Source organism: Aulonocara stuartgranti (assembly GCF_965226115.1).
Source record: "Aulonocara stuartgranti genome assembly, chromosome: 1".
NCBI classification, from domain to species: Eukaryota; Metazoa; Chordata; class Actinopteri; order Cichliformes; family Cichlidae; genus Aulonocara; species Aulonocara stuartgranti.
In genome coordinates this window covers 36,125,412-36,142,328 of record NC_138939.1, presented here as the reverse complement: position 1 = coordinate 36,142,328, position 16,917 = coordinate 36,125,412, and the positions used below count along the sequence as shown (strand labels likewise).

The 16,917-nt window shown below is 40.5% G+C and overlaps 1 protein-coding gene across 4 annotated transcripts in view; it reads right to left on the bottom strand.

Moving 5' to 3' along the window:
* Window positions 1-15,599, bottom strand: part of LOC309693536 (C-myc promoter-binding protein-like) — an 89,199-nt gene extending 73,600 nt beyond the window's left edge. For all 4 annotated transcript variants that reach the window (XM_082512854.1, XM_082512856.1, XM_082512855.1 and 1 more), the window contains exon 1: window positions 15,372-15,599. The gene's annotated coding sequence lies outside the window, so the exon portion shown is untranslated. The remainder of the gene's footprint in view (window positions 1-15,371) is intronic.
* Between the last annotated feature and the right edge of the window lie 1,318 nt (window positions 15,600-16,917).

The window sequence follows — 16,917 nt, the reverse complement described above, 5'->3', positions numbered from 1 at the left end:
GCATCATACCTCCTTGTTTTCTCACTGTGGGAAACAAATGAGAAGGCTGCCACAGCGTGCAGCGCTGATGTTCTGTGCCAAGAGATGTCTGGCCAAAAGCAGAAGGTGGTCCTTCCATTACTTAGACAGCGTCGAGACTGTTCTGTTATATTTACCTTGAGGCGGTGGCGATCAACGGGAACAGAACAGGTTAAACAAAGAGTGACCAAAGCCGCTCCGAGGGCCACACATCTGCACTGCATCCTGAGTCCAAGACCACAGTCTGTATTTCAACTTCCTGCCCAACACACAGAGCGGGCTCATAAATGTTCCTGGGACACTCACATTACAACACATTGGTGAAACACTCAGAGGACAGGATGTAGAGCATGTGCTCACTTCTCTTTCAGAAACATTTACTTGGGAGTTGATGACAGTAGAACGAAACCACTGCAACAGTGAACCTTTGAGTAAATGGTTTAAATTGTTACTGCACAGCCTCACATAGAGCTAAGCACCGACTTTATTTTTTCAACCCTGCAGTTTGCTGCTTGGAAATGAAATCTGCAGTGGGACACAAACACACATTTCTTTTGTACTTTCATACCTTACAACTCTCTCTGCCTTTAAAAGTGCACATGTGTCTATGTGTGGAAAGGTTAACGGGGTGCCAGACAGGATGAAGAAGAAATGCGGCAAATATGAAGTTATGTGCATAAGCGTACAGCCACAAACTGTGGCACATGCCACTGTGTGCCCTCTCACAGTAACACCATCACCACACAGCACCTACACTATTTACCAAATCTGGGTCCCGACAACTTTGACATACAAGTTTAAGGGCTGCCATTTTTCCACAAAATGATAAGGATGGGACTTCCAGGTGGTGATCCAAACACAACAAGTGCAGTGAGAATGGTGAACTACTTCCTGAGGATTGTGTATGGTTAAACCTATGCAGTCTAAAGCATCTAGAACAGTCAGTAAGATTAGAAAAATGCTATGTAACTGCAAATATATGTCGCATTTCACAGGCAAAATAAAAGGCAGAAGCTAAAATGCTCAATATACACGATTTTCTTTACTGTGGAGCAACAGTACAAACCAGTGCACCGTGTATAAAAGAGGGTGGAATAGCACAGGGTGTCAACCAGTCCAACCACTATCCTGTTTCTTGCCTCTCACCGCTGTTTTATTGACCCAGGAGGATTTTGCATGAGACTCAACTGACATAAACCAGACTTGGGTATTGTTTCATGGATCACTCACTAAGTACAGTTAACTCCACACTTATTACAAAAGTGTAACAGAAAAAAGATGCTGACCTAATTTATTTCAGTTACATGAGTGCAAAGCAGAGAGCTCTGCAGTGTCACCTCCCTGTTTGAATGACACATGACGGGCCAAAGAATGACACTCATCCTTGCCATGCTGTCAGTCTGCTAAAAATATAAGCCAAAGCAGTAGTATCATGGCACATCAAGGCAAACGTTATATAAGGATTACATTTATATACAGTGCATATGTAGGACTATTGCGGACGCCCACTGAAATGAGCCTGTTGTTTTCCTTGCCTGCCCTATATTTTAAGAATAGAAGAAGTCGACACTGCTGACTGAGTAGCAGTGGAAACACAGGTAATAGAAGAAAGAAGCATTTGTTTATTTATAAGTTCCTGTTTTCATGAAGCCATCAGTGAAATGTGGCTGTGAGAATCTATGGAGTATGAAACGCGGTGCTGCCAAGATGTGAAGCCCAGAAACTTAGGCTACGTTCACACTGCAGGCGAAAGTTCATCAAATCCGACTTTTTTGACCCTACGCGACCCATATCCGATCATGGTATAACAGTGTGAACGGCACAAATCCGATATTTTCAAATCCGATCTGGGTCACTTTTTATGTGGTACTGAATCCGATACACATCTGATGTTTTAGAAAGCGACTGCTGTTTGAATGGTCATGTTGCATTAAATCCATCTTTTACGTCACTGACACAAGACAGACGCCAATTATCAGCGCCGGAGAAGCACCCAAAAAGACATCGCAAATGCTTCCTGGCCATCCCGTGTAGATGTTAGTGAAACTGTTGGGAAGACAACGGTGGAGAAACGTGAACATTTTATTTGTACTGTATAATCTGCAGATTCTGACAGACATTTCCAACTATAATTTGAAGCACCGCTCCTCTCTAAAACAGCAATAAGGATAATTATTAGGCCATTTGTAAATAACAAAATAACTTTATAACTTAAAGCAAAATTGGGAAACGTAAAGTCCGAAACAAGTCTTTATACTAAGGGCCATCAGTCAAACAATACTGTTTGGTCTGGGTCTAAACAGAGCGCATTGTGTTTGACGTCTTCTTTTGCGCATGCGAGCCGCTTTGAGGATCACTGGACTTCCCCACGGGAGATGCATCCAAAAGATGCAGAGCTGTGACTCACATGGCGGCTGGCGCGTATGAATGAAAAACTGCATCACTATTTAAGTGGCCTAATCCAAATATCTTAATTCGCTGGCCGCCCTACTTCGCCCCTGGCAAGACTGACATGGAAGGCTCACACCGGCTCACTCCTTGGCGGCCGCTTGTCGGGGCCTGGGGCCGGGGGCTCGCTCGGGCCCCTTTGGAGGTGGGGTGCCCCCGGCCTCTCGGCCTAGGGCTCAGTCACTCAGGCGCAGCTGGGGGCCGGCGGAGCTCACGGGCGCGTCACTGCAACCCCCCCTGGCTTCTGCTCCGCGGCTGCTGAGTGAGCCCTCATCTGGGACTCTCCTCAGCTCTTACTGGAACAGTGGCGCGGCTGCCCCTCTGTTGGTCTTCCATGGTCTCTTGTGTTCTGGGGGCCTCTGGATGTCTGGAGTTTTGATCTCCTCCATACCCGCTTCACACCCTGGAGGACGGGGCTGTGGCCCCCCCACACTCCCTAGCAGATCATTACATGGAGAAACCTTTGGAATGCAAGCATGCTGATCCACACAGGTATGCACACATGGGTATTCACAGACGCGGACTACAGCTTTCTTGGCTGCTGCCTCAAAGCACACTGTGCGCTGTCTATCTTGCGTGCTGCACAATATCGTTTATTACTTAGTAAATACTGATATCTATGACTAGCTAGTTTATTGTGATGGTACTTTGTTTTCTCTATTATTATGTTGCTCTTTGTTGTTTGCTGTCTCCTCTGTTTGTTTGTTTGTTTGTTTGTTTGTTTTTTCTCCATACAGGTGACCCAGGAGTTTTTTTTTTTTGTCTCTCTTCCCCCCCCTTCTCACCGTCTCTTCTCCCCTTGGGTTTTCTTTCTTTCTCTCCCCCTCTCTCTCTCATTCATTCCCCCTGTCCTATTTATTAAAAAAAAAAAAAAAAAAAAAAATGACAAAGGATGAACTGAAGCTCTGCCATCACGTAATGTCGCATACTGCTGTTTCTGATGTCATTTAAGGAAAAAAAAAAAAAAAAAAAAAAAAAAAGACTGACATGGAAGGAAAGCTTGAGGTAAACGCCCAGTGAGAGAGAAGTCCAAGCAATTCCTCCTATCATAAAAAGCAGAGATTGTTTAGGCCACAAATCTCTTTAAAGGTCACTGGAGCCCCTCACTGCACTAGAAAATGTATTTATGTTATTTCTGAATTATACATGACATTGGTTCATTTATCACAAATGTCTCGATTTCTCCCAAGACTTTGCAAGCTATTTGTCTTTGTGAGTACTGCCATGGTTAACTTGCTTTAAAGGTACTTTGTGCTGTGAGTCAGCTTAAGGAAGATTATCTGGGTTTTGTGGTTCTATCCGATTCTTGACAGTAATCAAGAATCAGAGAAAAGCACCACAGGCTGAGAACATTCAAACTTGGCCACATGACCGGCGTGGAGCCAGAGACATAGACAAAGCTTCCCAGCCCAAACTCGCTGACTCGTAATCACAATAGGAGTTCTGGGAGGAGTTCGATAAGCTGTCCAGGCCCAACAGGCCTTGCACAAGGATTTAGTTTAAGGCAACGTGACAGGGGAACGATTTCCAGCTGTCCAGACTTAGCAATGAAACTGGCGAAAAGGGCCTCTGTCAATTGAGGCTCCATTGGGCCAGCCTCTGCACACCAGCTCCAGCTGTATAGACATCTAGCATAGACAGCCACAGCAGGGCAGACACGTGGAGGAGGTGAAAAGGAATGCGCTTGAGAACATAAACACAAGCCAGTAGGAAGTCAAGCATCTGCTTCTAGTTAAGTCCAGAGGGGTGGGCGTTTGGCTATTCTGCATCCAGGTCGTGTAACATAGCGGAGGAAAGATAACCTCTGTGAGAAATAGCATTTTCCACGTCCACTGTAATCTCTACACCTTACTTATTGCCTAACCTTGTCGACCAGCCTCGGAGAAACTCAACATGAGTGGTTTCATGTTTCTGTAAACACCTGAAACCCCTGAGTATGATGCTGACATTTCTTCATTTTACAAGTGCTCCAACTCCAAGAACAATCAAAAGAATACAAATCACCAAAACTAATATCAAACCATATACTCACCGATAAATGAATAACTTTATCATTTTAAGTTTGTCCAGAATGTATTTACTACCTTCCACACTGGCAGATAAGCACGTTCTTCCTGGAATCACTGTCACTGTAATTACCAAACAGCTAGCACTGAACATGCACTTAAACTGCAATTAGACTAAGTGAATGGGTGTATGTGTGTGTACAGAGAGGAGACATTATGCATAAGAGATAGCTGCTATCCATTAACCCTTCTTCAACACAGTGTATTGTTAATTAGGCAGGTGACAATTTGTCAGATTGGTGTATTTTTGTGTGTTTGCATGTTTAAGCAGCAAATAGGTTTTTGTTTTCACAAGCTCAAACAAATTTTCCCTCAGAGATTAATAAAATCGGCAATATACAAAGAGGCATCATTTAGTTAAACATGTAGACATTCACCTTGTTTTAATTCCAAGTTGACATACACATAGAAAAAAAGGTGGACAAAATTACAAAAGCCAGGAGGGCTATTCAGACCTATTTTAGCGAGTACGTGCTAAAAAGAGTGAGACAAATGGAGGATTCTAAACTCTTATTTTGAGCCAGGAACACATTACACTGGACACAAATGGAGGTTAAAACATTACGATTCACTAAGATGGAGGATTGGGCTCTGACAGTTAACATAAAGAGCAGATACTGTATTGCAGCAAAATAAAGATTTCTACAGGAGTTATATATACGCTGAATTTTCAAACACCATTTTATATCTTTTTAATACATTACTGAATACATTTAATAACACTTCACAGTCCAACCAGCCAAAGGATGAACTCATGATGGAAAAGTCAGAGGATGCATCACAGCCTGGGGTTATTCTTTTCTTGCATTATCCAGTGGTATATGAAGCAATTACAATGATAACAGTTTTTTATGGTCACCTGAACCTGGAACACTAAAACTGACACTTGGTCACAGTCACTGAGTTTCATGGCATGCTAACAATAACTGTTAAACATCAACTGGTGACTGAGTGAAACCAAAAAGGATTCAACTGCCCCCTGAGGCACAGTTCAAAAGCCCCATTCACATATGACCTGGCTTGTTCTACATCAGAGCTGATAGCTGGCTCACATCGTGCGCATTCCAATAAACGTTTGCACAGGTAAACTTGTTATTTGTTTTGTTTTATTTTGTTAACATCATTTGCGAATCAGCAGTATCCTTGGCTCCTATTTGCTCAGCCACTACGCTTAAAGCTGAGTGCAGTTTAACTCTATGCTTGTGACTTTTGCATAGCTAATACATGGGTTATCTCGTATGTCACTGCTACAAGTTGCTGAATTTCAGTGATATTCCCCAGTATCTGCTCTCTGTGTTGCTGCTAATCTCTTCCAGTGTGTATGCAACTAATACTTACTCAAGACGAGACGTAATTCTTTTTAACACTTTTCAAATCCTGCAGATAGACTGATGATCCATGATCCACAAAGATCACCTTACAGCTATAAACGGTGTGGTGTGATTCCAACCAGCCCCACAGGTTGTCATGAATACTGCATTACTGTAATTATTGTTAGAGTAGGTTATTGTATAAGTACGTTTAGTTATATGGTTAAATACGATGTGTGACTTACAATGCCAATTTTGAAATCAAAAGTTTTAAGCTGGAAGCCTCAGAAGCTGTTTGAATAAAGGAATCTTAATTTGACACAATAAATTTTGTTTTGCCTGTAGGATATTAGATGAATGAATTATTGTAGAATCATTTGCAGATTTTTTTTGCTGTAATTGACTTGGTTTATGTTTGTACTGAGGCTGTGCTATGAAAGTTCTATTTTCTTTGCAAGATCATTATCAAGAGCATCTCAAAGGTCAGTTGATATTATACTACTGTACAGTTATAGCTTCATTAGGCATCTGAATCCACAGAAACTTCCACCGTAAATCTTCATTTACTTTCACTTTAATGCTTATATCCTCCAACATTATCAGCACAGGAAGAACAGAGATGGGACTTCCTGTGCCTGCTATTAAAAAGACAACAGAATAAAAACTAGGGCTGAACGATATATCGCATTTGCGATAATATCGCGACATGATCAAGTGCAATTTTCTAACCGCAAAGGCTGCGATTATACTCTGGACATGTCCAAATTCATGGGCTGCATCCTCCTGAGGCCGCATTTGTAGACCGATTACGTCACAGCGACGCGCCGAAGGCTGTCCAAATTACTACCATATCCCAGAATTCATAGCGCGGCCCAGCCAAACTCCAGTTTCCAGCAATGGCGGCCGCTACTAAGTTTTAAAATTACTCATACTAATCTTTCTGGGTCACAAAATAAACTTTTAACATATTTTCAGGCGAGAAAGTAGCTGTGTAAACATCAAATATCTGCTCGGTTTATCAAGATATCCCATATTTGCAAAAGTGCTTCAACGTTTTCAGAGGCGTCTGCTACCCACCAGCTCGACAGCTAGCCGGGAGCTCGAGGGTTACTGATGCGGCCGAGAACGGCACAACTCCCGGCACATCATTTTCAGATCACCGCGGAGTTTCGCTGCTCGGGTTAAACGTAATATATAAGTCACTTAGACAACCTAAAAATGTTATTGTTGGGCTTTTTTCAGTGTTTTGTTTGTTCGTGAGTAAATCGGTTTGGCTGAGATTAAAGTTATTAGATTAGATAAAATAAAACTTTATTAATCCCCCGGGTGGGTTCCTCCTTGGTTTTCACACAGCTGACTAAACGTCAAACAGAAAACTTATTAAACAGAAGTATGAGACAGTCGAGAATTTACACCAGTGTCTGGTTATATTTTAGATAGCAAGAAGCAGACGGCCGAGTTTATTAAACTCCACCGAGACAGCGGTGACGCTAATCAGAACTAGCCTTCTGATTCAGAAGGCTAGACCGTCCAATTTCACGCCTTTAAATTTTAAAGGCGTGTTTGTGTGTGTGTTTATACAATTGCTATTATGTTTGCACTTTATGTGTAATGTTACTGACTGCAGAGATCAGTAAGATGTGTGTATTTTTTATTTATTAGTTTTATTTATTTAATATTATTTTTCAATTGAATGACTGTCTAGTAGTTCACAGATGTCGAAAAACTGAGTGTGGTAAAGCCACTGATTTTTTTTATATATATTTCTGCAATCTGCACATTGTACTGACTTTCATTTTAATGTTTACACCAGGGTTCCTTGTCAGCACTTTATGCTCAGATGTTTGTAAGCTAAAAATAAACTATTGTGTATGTTCAAATATACTGTTGTGATTGAAGAAGTTAAATAAAAATGTCAGTCATCAATTCATGCATCACCTCATGTCATCATAACAGAGGTCTGTCTTCCAGGAAAGAACTGTTTAAAATTAATGTAATATAGTATTGGCCATACTATATGATGTATTGCTTGTCTTTGTTTAATAATACAGAAGACAAAGACCTTAAAAAATAATCGCATATCGCATCGCAATCGCAATATTGGGGCAAAAAATCGCAATTAGATTATTTTCCATAATCGTTCAGCCCTAATAAAAACCATATCAGCTTCTGAAGCACACAACAAGTATACCGTCAAACAAGCATCAAGGTTAAAGAATGTAAAAATGTGCTGCTTTGTTCAATAAAGAGAGGCCTCCAGAATAACGTCTAGATAGCAACTTAAATCTTCCATATTAGGCACTCGACAAAGCAGGAGAAGGGTGTTGAAGCAACATTTTATTCACAAATACTTTACATGTGTCCATAAAGTAGCCAGTCATAATGCACAGCGACAGACCGTGGCGCAGATTGTGGACTTTATTGTGGCAAGGTTAGCAATCTAGGCCCTGCTGTGACTAACCTATACCAAGAATGAATATGCTAATGGCACTGTAAGGTGCCTCAGCATAAACAGCATTGGAGAGCATAGCAAGTACCTGGAAAAACTTTGTGCAAAGTCTTGACCTAAATTTCAAAGGATGTTTTTAAAATGCAGCTAAAGTTTAAGGCAACCTCTCACTCCTTCTGAGTGATGCGTTGGTTATGGATGATTAAACTCAAGCCATGATGGATGGGGATGTAGCAGCATGAGACACAGCAGTAACAGACTTTACCTGCTGGCAGCTGATACTATTAACCTCAATATGTGATTATAGACAAGGGGGAGAAAAGTTATGAGGCAAAAACAGTGTTCCATTTGTCAGAACTGAACTGGGAAAGAGGGCTTTTACTTATGCTGCCCCTTTCACATGGAACATGATGCAAAAAGACTGGAAGATAGCAGATCTTATTTCATTAAATGCTTTTAAGTCCAGATTGAGAGAGCCAGAGAAAAATGTTTTTAAAATGTAATTGTTACTTATAATATGTATGTAACTTTGTAATTTCAACATGTTGTCGCCTCTTGGCCAGGACTCCCTTGAAAAAGAGGTTTTTAATCTCAATGGGACTTTTCCTGGTTAAATAAAGGTTAAAAAAAAAGAAAAAAAAAAGACAGACTAAATAGCAGTCCAAACTAAGGATGGCCACATGTCTGAGAAAGCATTTTTTCATAGTATTGCCACAAGGAAGTGTCGCAACATGTCTCCATGTAGACTGTATACAATAGAGCTCAAAATATTTTTTCCTAATTCCAGAAAACCCTGGAAGTAAATAATTGGTATGAAGAGCTTTATTGTTCCAAACAGCCTGAACTCTCTTAGGCAGGTTTCTTGTCTTTTCTTTAAGTAGTCTTCAGAAAATGTTATCAAGGCTTCTTGAAGGACATTCAAAACTGCATCTCGAATGTTGGCTGACTTTTGTTCTTTCTTAAGTTGACACCAGACTGCTTCAATAATGTTGTGGTTTGGGCTCTGGGGAGGTCAATCATTCATGGATCATCGGTATACTGATTCTGATGATCAGGGGCAGATTTAAATGATTAATTCTGATTAATCAAAAGCCAGTAACACACATCTTACTTAAAAAAAAATCCTCTCTTTTCCTGAAAAACATTCAGATCTAAACCCAGTTCAGAATATTTTTTTCAACTTTCAGTTTTAACCACCAAATCTGCAAATAGCTAAAGAACTGATCAAGATTTTAGTCAAGCCACTTTATCTGCCAATCTTTAATCAATAAATTTGCCCCACATTGTGGTTCCAGTGAATAGTGAAGTGACTTCATGTCTTTATTTCTGCACTCAGTGTCCCACTTATTGATGCTTCACTGCAGTCTGATTTTGGCAATAGTGCCTTAGATATCAGATAAACCCATTTGCCGAGGTTCCTGCACACCTTATCTTTCATTGACAGGTTTTGCTCTCCATCTTGGTGACATGCTAACAACTGCAGGCTGCAATTTAAGCATGAAGTGTAACTGGGGAAAAAATAGCTGTGGGGTGGAGAAAGAACTCTCTCACCTTTAATGAATTTCAAGATCATAATTTAATATACAGATATCAAAGTATAAACTAGAATCACTTGCCCCTGACTGCAGTCTTATATGTGATGTTACCTTCCTGGCTCTGTGTACAGTATTATCACAAGGAAGTGCTAATGCAGAGCCTTGTGGGAATTAAATAGCATGTCTCCAGGAAACCTGATCTTTCAGACCTGCCTTGTCTCCCAGCCTGATCTTTTAATTCCCTGTTTGGCAGAAAAGCATTCTTAAGGGTCTGACTTGGTCTTCAAGTCACATGCATTTGTTTGCATTCCTTTATATTTTATTGTTTTCATGGGTTTTTTTATTTTCAGCTTATTCACTTTTGAGTCTGGCAGTTTTGTTCTGGAGTTCTGGCAGTAACATCTTTATTGTTTTTGATAGGCACAGGTCTGAATATTGAGACGAAACTGGGAGAATAACCTTGTACCCTTGTGAAATCAGCAGGCCACACAGCAGCAGCAGCACAACAATGTGAGAACCAGAAAATTACAGCCTTCATTGGTCAGGCACTGACTGTGGCATGCCTACGCTCAACATAGTTTTAGTTCAATCTGTTAAAGGGAAAGTTTATTCAAAGTGGAACAGAGCAGAAAAATACAGATCTTCAACGCTTGTGATTGCAGGCCCACCCATATAAAACAAAAACTAAACATGCAGTTTGCTATCATCTTTTAATTAGCCGGTATTATTAACTGACTGACTGACTTTTGCCTCTCTAATGTTAGTCTATATAAATTAGCGCTGTTTTTAAGCATTGCTGTGTGTATGTGTGTGTGTGTGTGTGATGTCAGCTGATGTTGTCAGCCAACATCAGCTGAGTCATCACTTCTATACTTCTATACAACTGACGAATCTCATATAGGCTACGATATTAAGCTGCTTAGCCCTGCCTAGAGACACTGTGCATCTGCAAGTCTCTTTGCAACCCACCCCCAGCTCAGCTCCTTTAACCTTATAACAGTGTTGTATCTGCTGTCATGAATGCCTGCTCTGTACTGCTTGGGTCTTGCTGCAGCATCTCCCTACTCCAGCTTTCTATAGAACTATACTGGCGATATAAATTACTGCTGATACAAATAATCTTTTTAATTAAAGTTGTCCTGACTAAACTACATTAACCATCATGTTAGACCAGATATGTTTCTTAATAGGCAAAATGTACTGAAATAAGGGTCTGCCACTTTTGCAAAAAAACAAAAAGAAAACCTTCATAACAAAAAAGGCAATTGCCTAACATTGTGTTTCTTTTTATTTTGCCTTTCCACTCATATTCTCATAATTCTTCACTTATATTTTTGTGAAATTGAAGCAAAAGCACTAACAAGCAATTTGTTGCTTCACAACCCACCCCTTGAGCCCGAGTACCTTTCCAGCTCTCCACTCTCACTGTAGTGAAATGTGATTAGCTCAATTTACACATATAGCCAACTGCTGGATAACTGCTGGAAAAAGTACCAGCATCTGAACTGAGAGAAATGAATTTTTGTATTCTGACAGATGACTTTCCTGGGTGCTATGAGCTCAGTTCCCAAATTTTAGTGTAACACCAGATGCCACCCACCAACTGAGGATACATCCTGCCTTTTTTTCCCTGCAGACAACGAGTCTGAGCTTACAGCTAATTAGTGTTTGTGGATGGTATTCCCTGGGAACATGTAATCCTACTCTCACTTGTTCAATGTGCACATTGATAGCAGCAGCATTTTCTTTTCCAGCTGCATCTTCTTTTGGCTTCTGTACATTAAGCTGGAAACATTATCCTCTTACGTTAAAAAATGTAGTGGTCTGCCTTCCTAAGAATTGAACTTTTTCATAAAATGCCAAAAAGTACAATTGCAATATAGAGCCAAAAGATGGCGCCTACTTTCTTTGTGTTGTCTTGAGCTAAAGTGGAAAGCTGCACACGGACACTTATTATTTTTAGATTCTTATTATGGTCTGAGTGTAGACCAATCTTTGAACTAAAAAGCTAACCTAGAGCCCATGCTTGGTAAACCAACCACATGCTTCAAATTTTCTTTACCAACACATTAGAGACTGTGCACACTGATTATCTAAAAGCTAATCCACCACCTATTGGCTGCCAATAATCCTTTGTCTGACTATACTCACTGACTTGATGTTTTTTGGCTGTTGTAAAAAAAAAAAAAATTGTCCTAAATAGGACAAGCTAAAAAATATTCTTTCTTGCATCTCTGCAAATATATTGCCAACTGGCCATTTTGGCCAGCTGGAAATGAAACATTTATAAAACATGCACTGATACATGGGGGAAAATATATGCAACCACTGAATATTGGTGAAATATTGATAGAAATAATATGAAATAAGATGGCATTTATAAATGTGAATGGTATATTTAAATAGTATAAAAGATGGACGTAGCTTTGGGGTCTGAAAAACCAAGCAATGAAATGCCTTAAATCTGCACCCATGGGTGATACCCATGACTTGCAGGCTTATATAAGACTGTAAACACCTTCCTGAGCCCATGAGTTTATGGGCTCAGTCTTACATTTCAGGTTATACTCTGTGACATGTTAAAACGACTGGCGTTTCTAATGGTGGACTATGCAAGGTATGCTCATTGGCTGATGACTTGTGACTGATAAATTACTAGGTAAGTTCTTTGTAAGACTTTTTTTTCCACTGTAACAAAATTGCAGATAGGTCAGTGGCAGTCAGTAAGGCAAACATCAGCCAATACTGAAGAATACTGAAGCGACTCTGATAAATCTTTACATTCATGAATGTGGAACCAGCCCTCACTTTAGATTTGGGAGGCAGACCTTCTAGATTCGGCTTACGACTTACCTTTTTGATAAAGATTACAGAGTAGGGGTGGATCAGGGGACCCTGAATCCTCCCTCAGTTATACTGCAATAGGCCGAGGCTGCTGGGGGCTTCCCATAATGCACTGAACTGAGCATTTCTTATTCACTCACAATTTTTCCCTCTCCATGTATTTATACATCACTTTGCACTTAATCATAAGTAATTATTTATCTCTGGCTTTCTTCCACATTGTGCCCTCCCCTCAACCCCAACCAGTCACCACACAAGACTGCCCCTCAATCAGACTGGTTCTGCCGGAGGTGTCTTCCTGTTAAAAGGGAGTTTTTCCTTCCCACTGTCACCAAGTACTTGCTTATAGTTGGTGGTTTCATTGTTGGGTTTTCTCTGCATTATTGTCTTTATTGGTCCTTACCTTACAATGTAAAACACCTAGAAGAATGCGTTGTTGTGATTTAGTGCCACATAAATACAACTGAACTGAATTAAATAGTTTTATGTAAGTGTTTATTCATTGTTGATTTTCTTAGGGAAACTATAGCATACAACATTTTTTAAAGTATGTGTTGTATATTGTCCACGTGCAAGAACTTGTGCACTGTGTTCACATGGGTCAGGTTGCTTCATTAACATCTTTTCTCTTTGAAAGTCAAAGAGTTCCTTCTTAGACTCACCTATCATGCATCAATTCACAGTCCTGCAGAAATCACCAGAGAGATGGAGAGGACAATTTCAAAAGCGTGACTGTCATTTATTTTCAGCATCTTTTTCACTGTCTCTATTCAGCCACCCTTGCTATCACTCTATCCAACTGTATAAGCCACAGTTGAATCCAACATCTCAAAGCTGAATATAATTATAGGAATATTTGGGGGCTCATTAGTAACCCTTCTACGTCAGCATTAACGTTAGTGAAAAGGTGCTGTCCCAGGCACTTGAAGAAACTCACTTTGGGCAACAACCTTCTGTTTATTCATTAACTTTACTGTAGCAAATCCTTAAAAGCCTCCAATCTTCACTGTGTTTTCATCACAAAATAAACCCAGGAGAGTGATCAACAGGATTTTTCCATACAGTTTGTGAACCCCAGAAAGGCTTCTCTGTGAGAGTGCTAACAGTGTATCTTCAGGGATACACATAGTTTGTGACAGAAATTGTTGGAAATGTAAAAGAAAAAAAAATCAATCTGCAACAGGCTAAATTGTCAGACTTGCACTCTGCCAAAAAAACAGATTCTCCAGTTCAGGCATCTAGAGCTACACTCTGTCACTGACAACTCTGTCAAGTCAAATTGTTTCCTCACTTTGTTTGTTTTCACTGAATTACACAAGATGGGAATAACATGAACCCTGTGCCTCGGGTATTACAACCATCACCGCCACGAGAGAGAGCACTGTGTGTCAGTTATTTACAGACAGTGGGCTTTAACTCAAGTCAGGACACTGTCTAGCTGTCTGCTCCTTTTTGATGTTTTACTGACACTGCAGCTCACTCCAACAATCCAGGCAATTGGTGCATGCTGTTCGGCTCCTCTGTGTCAGGCGACAGCACCTTCTTTTAAACTACGACTTAATTTCCTACCAGAAGGGTACCTTTCTGCCCTCTTGAGCACATACTGCAAGGTAATAAGGCGACATATAAACATCCCATCAACAGGATGCACAACAACACAATATTCCCATGAGAAATGTCCCATATCAGAGCAAAGAGAATATATGTGGGTTTACAGTTCAGGTTACCTTTCTGGTATGTGGAGCAGAGGTTTTCAAACGACAGGCTTTCTGTCACATGTGTGATTTGATCAGACTTGTCCATCTCATGCTATGGAAAAACACTAGGAAAGGATGTAAGTGGGATTTTTCTTTTTTTGCTTTTTTTTGGGGGGGGTAGACCTCCAGAATGTCAAACCCCAGTGGCTGCCACTGCTGCTCCTGTCTGATGTCTGACAGACTACACCAGCACCACTCCTGGTATGGGTCTGACAGCATTTCTCTGACAGAAATACGTGTAAGGATTTGCACATTAACAGCAAACATGTCCCATCAAACTTGCACGTTTGCAAACCCGCATTAGCACACTCTCATCACCCTTCACCAGTCATGAAATCTCTCACCACCACACAGCTTAGTGAAAACCACTGACATACCCTCCGGTCCAGGTTGAAAATCCTTCACATAAAACATAGGAAAGACTGTCCGTGCACTTTCTACGCCACTGCTTAACAGCAAGGCTAAATGAGAGGTGTTTTCCCCCCCTGATACAAAGCCGAACAACCTAAAATATCCTCAGGCAACGGGGTGCAAACGGAGAGTGTTTTGGGTTATTTTTAGCTCGCTCGTGGGGTAAATCAGACATTTCAGCGGATCGTTTGAGGCTTGACGTGCTTTGACTGGCTGTTATGTCGTTCACGGTGACTAAAATGTTCCCAAATTTTAGCGATGAGTGCAAACAACCTGTGGCACATACCTAGATGTCGAGAAGCGGGGAAAGCATGGGAGTCGTATTGGTTCAAAAGCTGCGAGAGTGAATTGTCATTATTGACAGATAAAATATAAACAAATGTCAACAAACACATACACGAGTTAGGTGACAGGGCTAGCATAAGGGATTTCCAGCTTGTTCGAGCACTAAGTTAGCAGCCTGCAGCCGTTCGGTAAATCCCTCAACACGCCAAGCAGCCAGTCAGGGTAACGGTTCATCATTTCGCACTTACCCCGCTTGTGAACGTCAGATTAGTCCTCGCACACAACTTCGGACGGTGTCTGGCTTCTACCGACGCTGTTGCATTACAGAAGGTGAGATGAACGGTGCGGGATGTGTTGTTATTGTATTTTTCTCCCCCTCAGAGTCTAACTGTTAGCTGTCCAACCGACCGAGGCTGCTTCTCCTGTCACTCACTGTGCCGAGCCGGCTGTCCGCTCCGCCGCCATCTTGGTTGTGATGGGAATCCGCCAACACACACACACACACACGCACGCACGCGCACGCGCGCGCGCGCTTCTGTCACTTCAGAGGACGTTTAAGTGACTTGCAGTCATTCCCGGGAGACCCACGATAAGAGACTGACCACAGGTGGACTCAGGACTTTACTGCTATGTGAAAAACATTCTCATCACACTGTAAAAACAGAATATTTTAAAATTAATTAAAGTCCTCTGTGGAATAGGTTACCTTTAATAATAATAATAATAATAATAATAATAATAATAATAATAACAATAATAATAATACCGGTAATAATAATAATAATAATAGAAAAATTATTACAGAACAATAGAATAAAATAGTTCCTTTATTGTTATTGTGGTTGCTCCACACCAACTGTGCAGGAATAAGATATAAATAGTAAGACAGCAGGAATAAATGACTAATAGGAGAAATATATGCAATCAAGGGGGCTATATAGAAACTAGATGAATATATACAAAACAAGAGAAAGGCACTCACAATAACAGTACTATTAACGATAATAATACAAGTATTAAAAGAAACATTACTAAAAACTGCTTTTTAAAACTTAATTCAGAATCTAATCAATAAATTAGATTAGTTTAAAATCTCAAAATTCAATTAAAGTTTATTTATCTGGGACCAAATCCAAGCAGCAATTGCCTCGAGGTGCTGTATAGTGAAAAGTAAAGAGCAAACAATAGGTGACAGTGGAAAGGGAAAAACTCCCTTTTAAGAAGAAGAGATCTCAGGTAGAACCAAGCTCAAGCTGTCCAAGCTTTCTGACCACCATTACTGGTGGTCTTGTGCAAGGTAGTGGATAAACTAGAGTGAAGTGGTGGTAAAGAGCAGCTAACAGGATAATAAAGGCTGCAAATCCAGTTATACAGAAGACTTTGGGAAAAGATCTCTCCGGTCCCAGTTTTTGACCTTAATAAGCATTGTATTGATAAATCTATGATGCAAATTGATCATTTCAAGTATCATTGAATCCAATATAATGCTCATTTTATAAATGGTAGCCACCACTAGAGAAATGAATGTAGTTAAAGGTATTCTTAATGGCTGGCCTACTATGTGAGTGACAAGTCAGTTTTAACAGCTTTGCAGTTTTAAAACATGCTAGTGGCATCACAGTGGCGTAATGGAGTGATGTTTATAATTTGTAAACATTAACATGTGTACAAAATGCACTTTTACAGCATAAGATAGGATTTCATGCAGTGCGGGCTGGTTCTTGGTTGTCTTGTCATAGCAGAGTGTTTTTTTAATGATCAGTCTAAAGATATTGGTTGCTAACGTTAATGTTT